General features: G+C 43.5%; 1 protein-coding gene across 6 annotated transcripts in view; it reads right to left on the bottom strand.

The window, feature by feature from the left end:
• Positions 1-17,440, bottom strand: part of hivep2 (HIVEP zinc finger 2) — a 241,941-nt gene that overhangs the window by 212,169 nt on the left and 12,332 nt on the right. For 3 of the 6 annotated variants that reach the window (XM_033026033.1, XM_033026032.1, XM_033026036.1), the window contains exon 1: positions 5,019-5,397. The exons of 1 other annotated variant lie outside the window; for it this stretch is intronic. The gene's annotated coding sequence lies outside the window, so the exon portion shown is untranslated. Of the gene's footprint in view, positions 1-5,018; positions 5,398-17,440 lie in introns of those variants that run through there. 2 more of the 6 variants (XM_033026035.1, XM_033026037.1) reach the window with 1 other exon arrangement.

The following is a 17,440-nucleotide window of genomic DNA, read 5'->3' on the forward strand; positions in this document are numbered from 1 at the left end:
AACCATTGAGCAAAATAAGCACATCAAGGGAAGGGGGGCACCACAGAAATGGTAAATGGTTTACGGCACAAAATAAATCACTTTAAACTTGCTAAAATAATATTCGAAGTGGTTTATATGATTGGAAGTATACAAAAATAAACATTATTTTCCATCTTACTGTTAGTTTTGTTTCATTTTGAAAAATAAAAAATAATTTTATGGTTTATTATTGTTTATATTTTGAATTACATATATATGGGGGCACCAAAATCTTTTAAGTGCTTATGGGTCTTAATCCGGCCCTGCCTGTCCCCTACATCAACTCCTCAACTACGCATTCACCTGTCCTATCTTCCTTTTCCTCCCCTCACATACACTCTTTCTGTTCCTACTCTCACTGGCATTCTTGTCAGAGATTAGAAGAATGAGAGAAGATTTCATGAGTAGGAAGAAACTGCAGATGTAGGTTAAAATCAAAGGTAGACACACAAATCTGGAGCAACTCAGCGGGTCAAACAGCATCTCTGGAGAAAAGGAATAGGTGACGTTTTGGGTCGAGACCCTTCTTCTTACATTTTATACAATTCTTAGAACGTTTCACCCGACCACTTCAGAAAGGAGACGGAGACAGAGAAAACTACTGACCTGTTATTGAATATCAATGACAAGAAAAATGCTTAAATCTATAAATTAACGATGTAATGGTAAAACTGCAAGAAAACAATAATAGAATTGAGCAGTCAGCATGGAATGTTCAAAGGGAAATCATTTTCGACTAATCTATTGGAGTTGTTTAAGAATGTGACTATTAAAATAGATAAGGTAGAACTAATAGATGTAGTGATTTGGGATTTTCAGAAGGTTTTCAATAAGGTCCCACACAAGACAATGGTCATCAAGGTTAGAAAACATGGAGTCAGGGGTAATGTACTGACATGGACTGAGAATTGGTGAGAGCAGAATGGTAAATGTGGGAATGAACAGGACCCTCTTAGGTGGTGCAGGGAACAGTACTTGGATTCTAGCACTTCACAATCAATTTTCCTGAGGGGACCAAATGTCATATTTTTAAGTACGCTGATGGGGCAGGATTACAAACAGACAGTAGGATGCAAAGAGGCTTCAGAGAGATATAGACAAGCTAAGAATGTGTGGCCACAGGAAGCTATAGAAGTGGATACAATTATGACTTTTACGAGACATATTGACAAATATATGGAAGGAAAGAGTTTGGGGAGATATGGGTCAAATGCAGGCAAATGGGACTCGCCCAGAATGCATACAAATAAAAAATGCTTGGTATTTTTGTGCTGAGCAATTTAGCATTGATGGTCAAAGGGACCTGGTGTGTGCAGGGCTGCACAGATTGGGGATAGTAAATGGCATAATGGCTCTTATTGTGAACAGAGCACAGAAATAAAGAGATCACTGCAATTACACAGGACCTTGACAAGGCCTGACCTGGAGTATTGTACAGTATTCCGCCACTCACTTCACCCTCGCCTTTCTCCTCGTGTAGTCTACCGCTCTAGTCCCACCCTGCCTAGCTCAGCTGCCCCTGAAATCCTCAACCATACATCTGTTTACCTCAGAGAGCTACAGTATCTTCATTACTTTGGACCTGCATCACCTCTTGTCACAACTTAACATCAATCTTTTCTCGTTCAGTTTTTCCTGCCCTCCACAGATCCTCCCTTTCACTCTCCGCTGCCCTCCCCACTTTTCCTACCTCTCACGACCTGTTTCACACAAACCCTTGCCAGGTTCTGATCAAAGGTCATTGAACTGAAGGCCAACTCTTATCGCCTCTCCAGAAATGCTGCCTGACCCACTGAGTACTTCCAGCATTCTCTGATTTTTATTTGAATGCTCTCCTGACCAAGCACCCACATTCAACATATTTTTTTGTTAACCTGCATCAGTTTGAGTTCATCCACATTTCTGTTGCTGCGCATCCCAGATCATATGCTTTCAATCCTGTGCTGCCTCTTGGATACCAGGGCTCCAGTACCACTCCTCAATGTCTCAAAGAAGTCTCGAGCAGAAACATCATCTATTTCTTTTATCCAGAGATGCTGCCTGGCCCACAAAGTTATTCCAGCATTTTGTGTCTATCCTCAGTGTAAACCTTCTGAATCTACAAGCCAAGGCAAAAAAATGAGATAAAAAGAACATAGAAACATAGAAAATAGGTGCAGGAGTAGGCCATTCGGCCCTTCGAGCCTGCACCGCCATTCAACATGATCATGGCTGATCATCCAACTCAGTATCCCGTGCCTGCCTTCTCTCCATACCCCCTGATACCTTTAGCCACAAGGGCCACATCTAACTCCCTCTTAAATATAGCCAATGAACTGGCCTCAACTACCTTCTGTGGCAGAGAATTCCACAGATTCACCACTCTCTGCAGATGTTGATGTAGAACTATAGATTTTGGAATATGAAGGGGCAAAAAATGACTGCTGGAGGAACTCAATGGATCAGAATGAAGTAGGGTCCGGACACAAAAAATCATCAGTCCATTTCCCACCACAGATACTGCTGAGTTCCTCCACAAAGAAAGGTTTTATGTCACTGTTTCGGATAGCAAAGAAAATATTTATTCCTCACTGTACCTCACCAAATACCTTAGTGTCAGGTCATTAACACATAGTTGTGTTTGGGATCTTGCTGTGTGTGAACCAGCTGCTTATGTTCCTACAACACTGCATAAGAACACAAATAAATAGGACCAGGAGTAGGCCGCTCCGTCCCTCGAGCTTGCCCTGCCATTCAAATCATTATGGCTGATCTGCGCTAGGCCTCATCGCTTTTTCAGTGCCTGTCCCATGGCCATTAATTCCTTGACCCATGCAACATCCTTTTCAAGTACCCCCAATGATCCACACTCAACACCCCTCTGGGGTATTCCAGAGGTTCACCATTCTCTAGGAGAAGATCTTCCTAAACACCTCAGTTTAAAATGGCCTGCCCCTAAACTAGCCTTGCACTTCATTGGCATCGCCTTAGTTTATCCCACAACATATATACAAGGTATTATTACCATCCAAATTGCCCCACAGCCTTTTTTCTGTAACTACCGGCAGCCTTGTGGTTATTGGATTCTGGGCTCTACCCAAAGTTAATCCCGCCACCACTGGCAGTCAAGCCAACTGGTCCCACTCTTTGGAGGTCCTTTCCTAAACCTTTCCCACTCCCACCGTCTTAAAGGCTCCTTAAAACCGAGCTCCTTTACATGCCTTCTGGTTATTTTGCCCCAATATCTCCCTGCAATACCCAGCGTCAAATTTCACCTGATGAACGCACTTGTGGAACTGATTATTAATTTAACAATTTGACACTTAACTAGCACGTTATTCACTTGTGTATACATCCATACATGCAAGAGCATTCATATATATATATATATATATATATAACTATATAAGACCTGGATTTCTAATTCATTCTTCCCTATCTCAAGTGTTTGCAAAGTATTTTTGAAGAATAGCAACAATGGTAATTTATAATTATAATACATGTCCATATCTGTATGCATTGTGGGTTAGTCAGTTAAATGCCCATTGTCGGATGGAGATAGGTGGCAGAATCTGTTGATAGGATTGTGGAGAGAATAAAAAATGGAATCAGTGTAGCAACTAATGGGTTGGCATAGTTGACACGGAACTGGTGGGCCAAAGGTAATGTCTCCATGCTGCTTGACTCTGTGTCATGCACACATGCAGACATTTAAGTAGCCCAGATATTAATGCCAAACAAGAAGGGCATAGCTTTAAAGTCAGAGAGGGAAAGTTTAAAGGAGATATGGGGAACAAGATGTTTTAATACAGAGAGAGATGATGGCCTGTAATACACTGCTGGAGGTGATGGTGGAAGCAGATATAATAGTGTTATATAAGATTTTTTAGAAGAGGCTTTTAGATAGACACATGGATATGGAGGATATGGATCATGTGCAGGAGGACAAGATTAGTTTAATTTGGCATCATGTTTGGCACAGACATGGTGGGCTGAAAGGCCTGTACCTGTGCTGTACTATTCCATGTTCTACTGTTCTATGTGACCCCTGTCATTTCCTATCCAGTCTAACGTCAGCTTTCATCGGGATCCCTCTGTAGAGTTGACCTCAGTATGAGTCAGCACCTTTGAAAATACCTGGGGGCTGGAACAGGGCACACATAGGAGAAAGGAAACTGGATGGGGGCGAGATATTCCCTTCCATACTCTGGCATGTACAGACATCATTTAATACCATGGAGACACTCAACTGAGGGGCTCTCCTCGGTGCCAGCAATAATATGAGGGTCTTGAGATGTGTAAAAAGAAAGAACTGGCAGCGCTGGAGAAATGCAATGCTTTCCCTGATGCCAAGTTAAACCGTCATAACCATCTGGCTCCTTACAGTACTCCCTCCACCCCTCCCGCAACCTACAGGAAGCAAATCCCGCACAAGGTTAAATTCTACAGACACCAGAACCTAGACTGACAGCAAGAAGAAGAAAATAAAACAGCCAAGTTTCCATCGGACATAGTGGGAGAGGGAGGGGGGGAGGGGAGAGAGAGAGAGAGAAAATCGAGAGCCAGCCTTCAGCTGTGAACTTGTCAATGAGCTTGCTACCACTGTCTCTAATTATAGGTATCTGCAGCAGCTCTTTTGTAACCTCTGGTTAACTGCACTCCACCAATGCGCTTTTGGAAGTACCTGCCCCCAAGAGCAGGAAGAATGTATGTGGTGGCTACGGCGGGGTGGTGGTGGGGGGGGGGGGGTGTGGTGCTGTGGAAAGTCAGCCGATCAAACAGACAGCCGCATGGTTTGAGGGTTGAGATCGGCGCACTGACACGTCCTATTCAATCATGCATTTATTTATTTTTTAAACGCCAAAGGTTTCCCTTCAAGCGCCGGCAAAGGGAAAGAGAGGAGGAAAAAATATATTAACCATCTTAAAATTAAAATAAAACACAGGGCCCTCTATCACAATTAAATAATAAACGGATCAGGTCTAGAGACACACAGAAAATGCAAGCTGTTGGCCCACCTGACACTCTGTCCTCCACACATAGTGTAACTGGTGGACTCTCCCTAGGGTCATTAGGCACCTTTTATCCTGGTTCTCTCAAAGACGCCTGTGCATGCACATGCTCCGTCAACTAAAGCCATTGCAACATAAAACTGTATTCCCCCTCTGTCACTTCTTCACAGCAGATGATTAGGTTTCTTACATCAGCGTCTCGGGAAGCACCACCTGCCGGATCATTGGCTGCCTTGCGGAATTGGGGCCGTCATTCAGGAGGCGGGCAGCCACACTGGCTGAGTGCAGAGTGCGGACATGAAAGTGAGTACGGCTCAGCTGGCTGCCTGCAGTCAGAGGTGTGTGTGTGTGTGTGTTTTTTTCCCCTTGCGAAGCAGGAAGAGGGGAGGCCAAATCTTTGGGGGAGGCCGTGAGAGCGTTTCCTGTTGTGCAGCTCAAACAACTCGAGACGTCACTGCATTCAACTGAACTCAGCAGATACGGGGCAAAGTTCAGCCATTGCCAACATGCTCCAGGGAGAAGGCGCCGTGTGAGCGAGAGAGAGCGGCAGTGGGAGAGGGAGGGAAAGAGAGGGGGACAGAGAGGGAGGAGGGGTGTAAAGAGAGGGAGGTTAAGAAAGAAGGAGGTAAAGAGAGGGAGGGAGGTAAAGATAAAAGGGGAGGGAGGCGAATGGAGGGATGGGAAGAGAGGGAGGGAGAGCCAGTGAGAGCAGGAAGGTGAGAGAGAGAGAGAGAGAATGTCAGCAGAAGAAATAAGGATACGAGAGAGAGTGCAAAAGGCAGAATGAGAAATGGGAGAGCGGAGAAGTCAGGGAGGGAGTGCAATTAAAATTAAAGAAGCAGGTTTAAAAGCAAAAGGAGAAGAGAAGGAGGGTGAAAGGGAGAAAACGGAAGTGTAAGGAGTCAGAGAGGGAGTCACCATTAAATGCATCAATTTTTTATGAGAAACTTATTGACATGCCCATCGCAACATGCTAAAGAAGATAAGATAAAATAAATGTAATCGGTCGCGGTCCCATTTTTAAATGGTATTTTCTATACATCAGATCTGGAACTGCCCTCTAAGAATGCATAGAACGAATGCAAAACTATCAACCAAGATCCATGGGGTTACTTTTTTTTAAAGCAAATAAAATGAAAGTAAAGAAATGCTGCACCAAATACAGATTGCCCTATTGGACTTGTCCTGAGATCATTCAGCTCACACGATATAAGCTGGGAGCTGCATCGCCACAGAGTTGTGGCAGTGAAATGGTTAAGTTCCCAGACTAATTTCCACAGCCCCAGACTATTGATCCAGAGACATAAGTTGGAATCCCATCACAGCAGCTGGGAATTTAAATTCAAACAGTGAAAAGAATTCGGAATAAGCGGCTCCTTTCAGTAATACTGGCTGAGAATCGAAGGGATTTGCTGTAAAATCCATCTGGTCCACCGACTTCCTTCAGGGAAGGAACCTGCACCCATGCACAGACTGTTTGGGTGTAAAATTAAACCCTGATCTGAACCATTGTATATTTTACAGTGTCTGATTTGGAGATATTTACTGAACATTGTGCCAGGAGATAGACCCTTACTTGGTATCCATGCCCAGTGAATGCCCTTTACCCACCTCACCATCTTCTTTGAGAGGAAGCCACCTGCAGCAATGAGATCCACTTAACATTGTTATGTGGGAAAGTGCTCATTGATCCTGGGAAATGCTCCCTGTTCTCTCCCTTGCCAATTGCAATTGAGTCAAAGTGCATCAGTGCCCAAGGAAGGGTCCCTGTCTACTCCCTTGTCTGTTGGCACACCTTGCCATAAGCTCCAATTCAAATTTAAAACCGATTCCTGGTCAAGACCCTCATCCCTTCCCTGACCAAGTGTGCATCCAATCCTGGCACCCGACACTGACTTGGATCAAACCAATCCTGAAGTTGCTTCTGCACCAGGCAAGTCATCCCAACAAGTTCTGACCCCTGAAGAGATAGTAATATGATCTTTGTAATACTGAGTCTGTATAATTCACTGGTCAGATTGCATTTGGAGTATAGTGAGCAGTTTGTAGCCCCATATCTGAGGAAGTATGTGCTGGTGCTGGACGGGGTCCAGAGAAGGTTTACGAGAATGATCCCAGGAGTGATTGGGTTAACATATGATGCGTGTTTGACGGCACTTTGCCTGTACTTGCTGGAGGTTCTCATTGAAACTTACCAAATAGTGAAAAGCCAGTTTAGAGTGAATGTAGAGAGGATGTTTCCACTTGTGGTAGTAGAGTCAAGGACAACATCCTGGGATGAGAAGCTCATTTTCAGGACGTACCTTTAGAAAGGAGATGAGGAGGAATTTATTTAGTCAGAGGGTGGCGACACTGTGAAATTCATTGTCACCGAAGGATGTGGAGACCAAGTCAATTGATGTTTTTAAGGTGGAGATTGATAGATTCTTTATTAATAAGGGGGTTATGGGGAAAAGGCAGGAGAATGGGGTTGAAATGGAAAGATAGATCAGCCAAGATTGAATGGCGAAGTAGATTCGATGGGCCAAATGGCTTAATTCTGCTCCTAGAAGTTATGAACTTATAATGGTCTGGTTTGCGCTTTCATGCTATGGTTAAATACTCATGCTAATAATTTATTATTACTTATTATAAATTTATTTGTTGCGTGTTGTTGTTGTTGTCAATGTGCCTGTAAAGTTGAAGCAAATAAGAATTTCATTGTTCTGCACCAGGTGCATATGATGATTAAACACTCTGGACTCTTGAGGCCAGACTCAAGCCAACATTTACATTTGGGTCTCTGGGAGGCTTGGGTCAAATTCAAGTTCTCCAGTCTGGTGCTTAGAACTTCAGGCAAGTCACTCCACCATATGTCAGTGATACTCATATCCTGTCAATGAATGTACAGTGCAAAGAGTCTAGGGGAATTTACTGTAAGAAACATCAGCCCAAAAACATTAACGCTCCAACTCTGTAGGACCACCTGTCAGTCATTTGTTACATCCGGAAAAATAAATATTCTTGTATCGTGACCAAAGGAACTTTGCTCTGTTGTTGTGCTCCTTTGAATGGAAATAAAATTCCACTACTCACTGCATGGATTGGAGGCTGTATTTTTCTTTCAAAAGCAATACCCTGCAGACGTTTCACAGATGTTGCCTGATCTGCTGTGTTTTTACTTTATATTTATCTCTCACCTGCTGCTTTCTTTGTTCATTGACATTAGTTAACAGAAGGTGATGCACCCCAAGCATGTCCCTGCATTTGCTTTTCTTGAAATTAAGTCAAAAGCCTGGTGACAGCTTTCCACCCCCCACCAACCCCTTGATGCCAACAACCCCACCTACCTCCCCCTCCATGGACCCATCACAAAGTTTCAGGTGCACTGTGTGGTTCCATTTTACATAAAGATAGACACAAAGTACTCTCCTGAGTTCCTTCTGAAGTATACTCCAGCAACACTTATATTCTTCCAGATATTCTTATGATCCCAGCTAAATGTACGTGACACAGGCCACTTCTTTTTACTGATCAGAGCATCAATATCTCTTGTTATCCACAGTTCTCGACTCCTACCTATGTTGCCCTTCACACTACCAGGAAGATTCAGATACTTTGTACTTTGGTACTTTGTATCCGTACTTTGGATCCGTCTTCACTAAGGAGGACACAAACAATCTCCCTCATGCACTTATGAACTGAAGGAAATGCACATTAGGTAGGAAATGGTGTTGGGTAGACTGAAGGGACTGAAAACTGATAAATCCCCAGGGTCTGATGGTCTGCATCCCAGGGCACTTAAGGAGGTGGCTCTGGAAATCGTGGACGCATTGGTGATCATTTTCCAATGTTCTATAGATTCAGGATCAGTTCCTGTGGATTGGAGGATGGCTAATGTTATCCCACTTTTTAAGAAAGGCGGGAGAGAAAACAGGGAATTATAGACCAGTTAGCCTGACATCGGTGGTGGGGAAGATGCTGGAGTCAATTATAAAAGATGAAATAGCGACACATTTGGATAGCAGTAACAGGATCAGTCCGTCAGCATGGATTTACGAAGGGGAAATCATGCTTGATTAATCCTCTGGAATTTTTTGAGGATGTAACCAGGAAAATGCACAAGGGAGAGCCAGTGGATGTAGTGTACCTGGACTTTCAGAAAACATTTGATAAGGTCCCACATAGGAGATTAGTGGGCAAAATTAGAGCACATGGTATTGGGGATAGGGTGCTGACATGGATAGAAAATTGGTTGGCAGACAAGAAACAAAGACTAGGGATTAACAGGTCCCTTTCAGAATGGCAGGCAATGACTAGTGGGGTACCGCAAGGCTCGGTGCTGGGACCACAGCTATTTCCAATATGCATTAATAATCTAGATGAAGGAATTAAAAGAAACATTAGCAAATTTACAGATGACACAAAGCTGGGTGGCAGTGTGAACTGTGAAGAGGATGCTATGAGGATGCAGGGTGAATTGGACAGGTTGGGTGAGTGGGCAGATGCATGGCAGATGCAGTTTAATGTGGATAAACATGCGGTTATCCACTTTGGTGGCAAAAGCAGGAAGGCAGATTATTATCTAAATGGTGTCAAGTTGGGAAAAGGAGAAGTACAACAGGATCTGGTGGTCCTTGTTCATCAGTCACCAAGCATGCAGGTACAGCAGGCAATGAAGAAAGCGAATGGCATGTTGGCCTTCATAACAAGAGGAGTTGAGTATAGCAGCCATGATCATATTGAATGGCGGTGCTGGCTCAAAGGGCCGAATGGCCTACTCCTTCACCTATTGTCCATTGTCTACTGTCTATTATCAGACCTTGAATCATCCTACCACAACCAGAGAGCAATGCTGAACTACTGTCTACCTCTTTGATGGCCCTCGGACTATCCTTGATCAGACTTTGCTGGCTTTACCTTGCACTAAACGTTATTCCCTTATCAAGTATCTATACACTGTAAATGGATCGATTGTAATCAGGTATTGCCTTTCTGCTGACTGGTTAGCACGCAACAACAGCTTTTCACTGTCCCTCGGTACATGTGACAATCAACTAAACTGCAACTGAACTCTCGATATCTCAGCTGTCATGGCCTCTCACTTGCCGGGCATTTCTTTGCCAGTAAATAACCTATTCCAAGTCAACTTTCACAAGCCGCTGTCTAATACCAGTGTGGTTGACTCTTAACTGCCTCCTCACTCCAGGGTAACTAAGGATAGACAATAAATCCTGGCATACCACAAACATATAAATAAATAAAAAACGAATAGTCACTGCATTTGGAAACTGAAAGTCAGAGACATACAGCACAGACACATGCACTTCTGCCTCCTATGTTTATGCTGACTAGCAGATAGCGATTTATCAGCACTTGGTGAATAGCCTTCTAATCCTTGAGGATTCAGATGTTCATCTAAATATTTCTTAAGTGTTGTGAGTGTCTTTGCCTCCACCATCTCCTCAGGCAGTGAGTTTGTGATTCCAACCACACAAGGTCAGTTTGTACACAAGGTCAGGATTGAAGCTGAGTCTCTCCAGCTCTGTGAGGTAGTGGCTCCATCTACTACGCCACTCTACTACATCAGGAAATTCAGCCAAATCGGTTGGGCACCATATTCTCCCAACAAGTCCATGCTGGCTTCCCTGATTGATCTGAACGTTTTGAAATGAAGTCCCCATGTACTGAAAGCACATATAGAACCTGCTTAAGGTTTTACTATTTGTATGCCTTGCTGTCACTTTCTCCTCAGCCAGCAATGAGCTATTCATTGTACATTTTTAGTTTAGTTTAGTTTAGAGATACAGTACAGAAACAGGCCCATCGGCCCACCTGGTCCGCGCCGACCAGCGATCCCCGCACATTAACACTACCCTACACACACTATGGATAACTTACACATACTGTACACCAAGCCAATTATCCTACAAACCTGTAGATCTTTGAAGTGTGGGAGGAAACCGAAGATATCGGAGAAAACCAACGTGACCATGGGGAGAATGTACAAACTCCGTACCGACAGCACCCGTAGTTGGTATCAAACCCATGTCTCCGGCTCTGCAAGCGCAGTAAGGTAGCAACTCTACTGCTGCTCCATCATGCCGTGCAGTTTCTCTGATCAGCATCTGCTTTGATCAGTCCTTTTCACATCTTACATTCTCTTTGTACCCTTCCATATGTCTAGTCTCCCTCTCCCCTGACTCTCAGTCTGAAACGTCACCCATTCCTTCTCTCCAGCGATGCTGCTTGTCCCACGGATTTACTCCAGCATTTTGTATCTACTTTGAAATGCCACTCTGGTTATTTTGCCCCATGGCAAATCACTTAACTGAATACCTGTTCTCTTGTTTCATTGGAAATGTCTTGCTCCATCTGTGGAAGAATCTGCAATACCCATATTTATCTCATCAACCATAAGTGTGGGAGCAAGTACACCTATGCCCCAAGGGACTGCCTCAGGTGAAGATACTGTCTTTTGGAAAAGATAAGAATAATTTGCTCACCACTGATGTTAAATGAATTGGCTTGCAATCACTCAGTTACAACCCTTCCTTCCTACTTAAACAGCAGTGCAGCATTGGTAGCTCTCTAGTCCCGCGGCACTGCTCGCATTTCCAGCGGAACTTGCAGTGTGCAGTGCAGGCACTTTGCAAGGCATGTAGTCAGGGGTGAAAGGGGCAGATCACTAATGGTTATCCTAACTACATTAAAGGTGAACACACCATTAGGAGGTTGCAGTGCAGACAATAAAAGCGGACACAGTTATTGTGGTAAAGTATTTGCTAATACTTGGTCCCACAAACCCCTCCACGCACACCAATCCCTTTGCCCTGCTGTTCAGTCATTTGTTTGCCCCAATGTTTCCACAGCATCACTATTTCCTGATAAATCTCCAATACATCTTGGGGTGTTTTGCTATTCTTAAAAGAAAAGCTTTGTAAGGGCAAGTTGTTGTTTTCTCAGTCTTGCACAGCCAAAGAACTTGAATTAGTTCCTGTTTTCCACCGAATGACTGGGTTCTTTTACTCCATTCTTCACCGACAGCCTTGTGATCATATCTGACGCTCTGTGTTTTTTCCATTCTCAACCCCACAAGTTGTTATTGAAAATAGGGCAATCAGCGAGTCAGGAGGAAAGCATAGAGGGAGAACATAGTTTTTTCAGATCAACGACCCTATCTCTGAACCTTTTGTGAATCCAGTTGAACTGTAGGCTCCCCAACATTTGGGGAGTGGCCTGTGGCTGAAACATAGGTCTGTCTGTCCCTTCCCCACGTGCTGGAGGTACATACTTCTGATGAAACAAAAACAGACAATGCTGGAAAATTCAGGTGACGTTATCCCTTTATCTTTACGGTTAATTCCCGGGATGGCAGGACTGGCATATGATGAAAGAATGGATCTACTGGGCTTATATTCACTGGAATTTAGAAGGATGAGAGAGGATCTTATAGAAACATATAAAATTCTTAAGAGATTGGACAGGCTAGATGATGGAAAAATGTTTCTGATGTTGGGGGAGTCCAGAACCATTTAGTAAGCCATTTAGGACAGAGATGAGGAAGAACTTTTTCACCCAGAGAGTTGTGAATCTGTGGAATTCTCTGCCACAGAAGGCAGTGGAGGCCAATTCACTCTATGTATTCAAGAGATAGATATAGCTAACAGAATCAAGGGATATGAGGAGAAAGCAGGAACGGGGTACTGATTATGATCAACCATAATCATATTGAATGCCGGTGCTGGCTCGAAAGTCCGAATGACCTACTCCTGCACCTATTTTCTATTTTTCTATCAGGCGGCATCTGTGGAAAGAGCAACAGTCAATGTTTCTGGACTGCGATCCTTTGTGAAATCATCCTGATATCTTTGTGTTTCCTTTGTTGTGAGGGTTATGTCAGTGGGAAGTTGTACTGAAGAGTTATGTTCCACATCTGTAATAGTGAAGGACCAAAGGTTTGCATTTACATAGTACTTTTCACCAACTCGGGATGTTCCAAGGTGCTCAATAGCTGAATGAATACACTGTTCTGGCCGCCACTTTAAGAAGGATGTGATTGCACTGGAAAGGGTGCAGAGAAGATTTTTCAAGATATTGCCCAGGAAGGAACATTTCAGTCATAAGAGACTGCATAGGTTGGGTTTCTTTCCCTTAGGGTATTGGAAGCTGAGGGGGAACCTGACTGACATATATGATAACTTATGAAAAGTATAAATAAGTTGGATAGTGGAAAGCTTTTCTTCTGAGCAGGCATCTAAAACGGTCGGGCACAGTTATAAGATTTAGAGGAGATGTTTTCTTCCAGAGGATGGCTTCAGCAGAGTTGTGCAGGCAGCACCTGGGGAAGGGTCTGACAGAACAATGTTTCAGCCACAGGCCTCTCCCCAGATGTTGAGGAGCCTACAGATCAACTGGATGTTCACAAAAGGTTCAGAGATCAGGTAATTGACCTGAAAAACTGTTTCTCCCTCTATGCTTTCCTCCTGACTCGCTGATTGCCCTATTTTCAATAACAAGATGTGGGGTTGGGAATGGAAAAATCACAGAGCGTCAGAGATAATCACAAGCATGTCGATGTAGAATGGAGTAAAAGAACCCAGTCATTTGGTGGAAAACAGGAACTCATTCAAGTTCTTTGACTGCAAGGCTGAGAAATCAACAACAACTTGCCCTTACAAAGCATTTTTTTTAAATAGCAAAACACCAAGATGTGTTGGAGATTTATCAGGAAATAGTGATGCTGAGGAAACATTGGGGCAAACAATTGACTGAAAGGCAGGGCAAAGGGATGGGCGTGGAGGGGGTTGTGGGACCAAGTATTTGTAAATACTTTACCACAATAACCGTGTCTGCATGTTATTGTCTGCGCTGCAGCCTCCTAAAGGTGTGTTCATCTTTAATGCATTGAACCTCCAGCGATCTGCCCCTTGAAACCCCTGACTACATCCCTTGCAAAGCTCCTGCACTTCTCACTACAAGTTTGGCTGCAAATGTGAGTTGTGCTGCAGGAATGAAAAGTTACTAAAGCTGCGGTGTTGCTTAAATAGGAAGTGATTAACCGAGTGATTGCAGATCAATTAGTTTAACTTCAGAGGTGGGCAAATTATTGGTATTTATTCCAAGGGATTGTATCTTCTCCTCAGGCAGTCCCTCGTGACAGAGGGGTACTTGCTCCTACTTTTCAGGCTGATGAGACCAAGGTGCAAATTGTAGATTCTTCCACGGATGGGCTAGAACAAGCAACTGAGCCTTAACTTCAGAAGCAGTTTCAGGAAAAAGCAACAACCCGCTGTCACTTCTTCCAGAAAAAGCCCTGTAGTCCCGACTTACTGCAACACAATAGCACCAAGTTTCTATTTTTAAAAAGCACTGTCCTCTTTGAGAAAACACCCGAAGAAAATCCAAGCAACCCAATCAGTCGAGAAGAATTGGCAATGTTTTGAAACTTTGTACACCTGAGGGTTCGTTGTATAAAAGTAAATTCAACCTGTTTATCTCCGTGAAACACTGCAGTAATTTAGCACTCAGCATTGCAATGGGAGGCCAACGTTTAGGACAATTTGCTGCAATCTACTAGCTGTCTAGCTGACAAGGTCTGTGCTAATAAGCTCTTATGTGTTGCCAAAAGATAATTGCACTCCAACTTCAGACATTTCTGCCTGAGGGCAGTTGGGGGATAAAAGAAAAGAGGTTTGGCTTTGGATAAATATGTTCACCTTGATAATTCAACATAAATAACTTGCTGTAATTTTTTTTAAAGTACAAATTAAATGGCTAAACACAATTCAAGTTAATCCCCACACTCTTCATAAAATCTGTGGTTTCGTTCACGCCCAACATTGGTTGTGGACATCACCAACTCTCTCTGCCTCAAATCTTCCACAGCTCTTGAAGAATGGTACTTGTGATACCCAGTAATCCAGAGCCCTAGACTGATGGCCAAGGAATAAATGTTCAAATTGTGGTTCAATGGTGGTCCTATGACTTCAATCAACCTCTCGCCACCAGTAATGGCGATTGAAAATGCTACGGGTGCACTAATATTCTCCACAGAAAGAAATTTTCTGGCCTTAACGATTCTACATATAACTGACTCTTAACTGCCCCACAAAAAAAAAATCCAGCTATTAAAGAGGCAATCAGGGATGCCCAATTGGTCTTTCCAGTGATGTCAATATCTTATGAATGAATACCTAAAAAAGTACAAACCTTCCTGGTCTTGATATCCAAACCTCAAAGTACATTTCACATCCTGAGCCAGAGGCAAGGTGTCCTACCCAAGCTATTATCAGTTATAGAAGATATGCACAAAATGCTGGAGTAACTCAGCGGATCAGGCAGCATCTTTGGAGAAAAAGGATGGGTGACGTTCTGAATCGGGACCTTTCTTCAGACTCAGTTACAGCCTGGTTCACCATATGCAGTATATTTAGGTTTTGATGACATAGAGAAAATGTAAAGCCAAATTTGGCAGTTAATTTTGAAATCACATCTCCATTGGTCTTGTCAAGATTTCTTATATACTCAAAGCCCTTTAAAAGGCAAGAACCATTGAGGGATCATAGATGCAGACACCACATGAAATAAGCATGTCAGTCCACACCAATCAATACGCACATCAACACTAATCCCATTTTATTCACCCCACATTCCCATCAATACCCCCGGATTCTAGCAGTTATGTTTTGCAAGGGGCAATGTACAGCAGCCAACTAACCTCCCAACCCACACATCATTTGCAAGTGGAAGGAAACACGCACTTAGAAAAAGCCCACATGGTCGCAAGAGGAATGGACGAGCTCCACATGGATCATCATCATCATCGGCAGTCACTCGAAACGAGTATGACTGTCCTCTCCTCTCCATAGGGTCGTCTACTTGTGGTTCTGCAGATGTCTGTAGAGATGTCTGTCCACACAGATAGCATCAGAGGTCAGGATTGAATCCGAGTATATGATGCTGTAAGGCTCTCCTGTTTGCACAATAGTGTTGGTGTATGGTGTGACTACTGGATGGCGTGGACTTGGTGGGTCGAAAAGCCTGTTTCCATGCTATATCTCACAAATATCGCTAAAGTAAAGTCTAAAAGTATACAGCAGACAGCAGTAAACTTTCCACATAGCAGAGGTATCTGTGACCAGATCATATATTTAAGGTGGGAATAAGAGGTTGGAAGGGAATACAGTACGAGGAAGAATGTTTTCACCCTGGGGTTGGTTGGAATCTGGAGTGCACTACCCGAGAGGAGGGTGGTGGAGCCAGGGTGTCTCGTGGCATTTAAGAAATATCAAGATCAGCACTTGAATCCAAGGTATAGAAGGTTCAAGAGTTAAGAGTGTTCCATTGTCATATGTACCGAAAACAGAACAATGATATTCTTACTTGCAACAGCAAAGCAGGTCTGTAAACACAGTACTCGTAGATAACATAACAAACAAAAAAAGTTCCATAAATTAAAAAAAAACAATGTTAGTGCAAAAAAAAGCCCAAAGTCCCCAATGCAACCAAGACAGTTTATAGTTTAGTTGGTGTTTGTAATGTTCAAGAGCCTGAGAATTGTTGGGGAGAAGCTACTTCTGAACCTGGTAGTCACAATTTTCAGACTCCCATACCTTCTTCTCGATGGCAGGAGTAAAATGAGACAGTGGCCAGGGAGGTGTGGATCCTTGATGATGCTAGCTGCCTTTTTGAGGCAGCACCTCCTGTAGATCTCTTCGATGTTGGGGAGGACAGCACCCATGATGGACTGGGCAGTCAGTGTTCACCACTTTTTGTAATCTCCTTTGTTCCTGGGCATTTCAGTTACCGAACTATGCCTTGATGCAACCAGTCAATTCGCTCTCCACTGTAGATGTTCAAGAGAGTATTCATTGACGCACAGAGTCTCCTCAATCTTTTAAGGAAGCGTTAATGAGCCTTCTTTATGATTGCATCAATGTGCTGGCCCAGGACAGATCTTCAGAGAAATGCTCAACCAGGAACTTCAAGTTGACTCTCTCCTGCACCAACCCATCGATGAAGACAGGTTTGTGGATCTCTGGCCTTCCTCTTCTAAAGTCAACAATCACTTCCTTGGTCTTACTGACGTTGAGAGCAAGGTTATGATTTTGACACCATTCAATCAGACAATCGATCTCCCTCCTACACTCTGACTCATTATTACCCATAATTTGCCCAACAACGGCAGTGTCATCACTGAATTTAAAGATAGAGTAGGAACCGTGAACGGTCAAACAGTCATGGGTGTAAAGTAGAGTAGAGCAGGGGACTGAGCACTCAGCCTTGAGGTGCCCCTGTGCTGATGGATATCGAGGACGGAGCGTTGTTGCCAATTCATACTGATTGAGATCTGTCAATGACGAAGTCAAGGATCCACTTGCAAAGGGATGCTCAGAGACCCAGTTCCATGATTTGGTAGCTGGTTTGGAAGGAATGATGGTGTTGAA

This window comes from Amblyraja radiata, chromosome 8, assembly GCF_010909765.2.
Source record: "Amblyraja radiata isolate CabotCenter1 chromosome 8, sAmbRad1.1.pri, whole genome shotgun sequence".
Classification (NCBI taxonomy): domain Eukaryota; kingdom Metazoa; phylum Chordata; class Chondrichthyes; order Rajiformes; family Rajidae; genus Amblyraja; species Amblyraja radiata.